The sequence below is a fragment of the Octopus bimaculoides genome, chromosome 12 (genome assembly GCF_001194135.2).
Source record: "Octopus bimaculoides isolate UCB-OBI-ISO-001 chromosome 12, ASM119413v2, whole genome shotgun sequence".
NCBI classification, from domain to species: domain Eukaryota; kingdom Metazoa; phylum Mollusca; class Cephalopoda; order Octopoda; family Octopodidae; genus Octopus; species Octopus bimaculoides.
The window spans coordinates 54,764,104-54,766,603 of NC_068992.1; positions in this window are offsets into that span (position 1 = coordinate 54,764,104).

Below are 2,500 nucleotides of genomic sequence, written 5' to 3' on the forward strand. Positions count from 1 at the left end.
TGTACCCTTAACGTAGTTCTCGGGGATATTCAGCGTGACACAGAGTGTGACAAGGCTGACCCTTTGAATTACAGGCACAACAGAAACAGGAAGAAAGAGTGAGAGAAAGTTGTGGTGGAAGAGTACAGCAGGGCTCGCCACCATCCCCTGCCGGAGCCTCGTGGAACTTTTAGGTCTTTTCGCTCAATAAACACTCACAACGCCCGGTCTGGGAATCGAAACCGTGATCCTACGACTGCGAGTCCGCTGCCCTAACCACTGGGCCATTGCGCCTCCATTTACTAAAATTATGAAGGCGGCAATGACAGAACTGTTAGTGCGTAGGATTAGACACCTAAGAGAATTTCGGTTTTCTTTCGTTCGGAGTTCAAATCACGTCGAGGTCAACTTTGCATGTCATCCTATCGGACCAATCAAGTACTCAAATAAACCCTTCCGCCTTGAATTGCTAACCTTGTGCCAAAATTTGAAGCAATTGAAAGGCGTCGAGATAGTAGAATCGTGAGCGAGTCGGACGAAATTCTTGAAGGCATTTCTTCCCGCTTTATACGTTCGAAGTTCAAATTCCACCGAGGTTGACTTTGCCTTTTATCTTCGGGATCAATGAAATAAAGTACTGGGGTCGATGCAGTGGACTTACCATATCCCCCAAAATTGCTGGCCTTGTGCCAAAATTTGAAACCATTAATTATAAAACTAAAGGCGGCATGCTGGCAGAGACATTTGCACGCTGAACAAAATATTTTTCAGCATTTTTCCCGGCTTTACGTTCTAAGTTTACGTTCTGTTCAAGTAGACTTTGCCTTTCATCCTTTGGGAATCGATGAAATAAATACCAGTCACGTACTGGATCGATGAAATCGATTTACCCCGTGCCCCAAAATTGCTGACCTTGTGCCAAAATTTGAAACCGTTATTTTCTGGTTTTATATTCTAGGTTCAAGTTCTGCTGAGGGCAACTTTGCGTTTCATTCTTTCGGGATCGATGAAATAAGTACCATTTGAACACTGTGGCCTCAAAATACCAAGGGTTGAAAGCATTTGTAGTGAAACCTCTCTCTCCGGTATTTCTCTATCTTTGTGTAGACCGAGCGACACGTTTAAAGGAGTTTTCTTCTCGTTTGTCGCCATCTCCTTTGGTTCGCACAGTCGTTCTCTACACATTTTTCTAAAAATTAAAACTTATATGAACGGAAATGGTTTCATTTTAATCGTTAAATTTTCTAAATACGTTTTGCCTCTAGTGGTAAATTTGTTATTAAAGGGAAGAGAACACTGATTTGTAAAAAGAAAATTACGAAGTCAGATTCTTTTTTCTAATATAAACATTATTTATTGCAACTAATGAATGTTCAATCGTTTATTTTCCGTATTATTTCTGACGTAATTGTAAATGTTGACTAGATCCAAACTGCATACCAGTAGAAATAGTTTTATCTTTAGCGTTGAACTCGGTTTAATCTTGCTGTGCATCGATTTGGGACTTAAAGCAACAACAGTATCATCATGAAGAAGAAGAAGAAGAACAACAACAATAACGGCTATAAGAACATCGATAGCAGCAACTACAGCAGCAGCAGAAGAATTTAATAAGGCAAGACAAAAGACACTTTTCAACTGAAATATCGAAGTTTTGATCATTATTGCAGTAATATTGAATTTTGATTAAAACGAAAACGAAGCATCATCGGGATTTCTATAAGGAATCCATTTATAATTGTTTGCAATTGGTGTACGAAGATTCTTCTGATGCAGCTTGAAAGCCACGATAATCGCATTAGCGATTGTAACTGTAGTCTTTCATATTTCTTCGTTATATTTCGGTTATATCTACAAATCCTGATGTCATTAGGTGAAAATCATTTTAATCTGTGATGTTCATTGAATTTCATTGCCTGTAAGGCATAGCCCACAGTTATCTCCGCATTAGTAATGCACTCTCTAGGGAAGCTTTAATGCTTTCTTTGTTCATCCGAAATACAACTTGTACGGGGGTCTTATAAAACTATTACTCTAATGCAAATAATTCATTATAAACGCTATTCATCAACTAATGATATTTTCTTGTTTCAGTCGTTAGACTGCGGCCATGTTGGGGCGCCGCCTTGAAGAATTTTAGTCGGATGATTTGACTCCAGTAGTTATATTTTTAAAAATACTGGTACTTATTCTAGCTGTCTCTTTTGCCGAATCGCTAACCTACAGGGACATAAACACACCGCCACCGGTTGTCAAGCGATGGTGGAAGACGGATCTTTGTGGTTGTCGTCACTGTCTACAATTTTGTTCCAATTGTTTTCAAATTTGGTATATGGATTAAGTTTTGTATACTAATTATGAAAATAAAATTCATTCCCCATATAAATTAATAATCAAAAAGTTATTAGCCCTTCAAAATTTGCAAAATTTGGGTATTTTAGCCAATCAGAAGCGAGTATTTTACACATCACCGTGAAGTTCTTGTTAGCATATTAAGCAAAGAAGCACCACATGTTCCAAA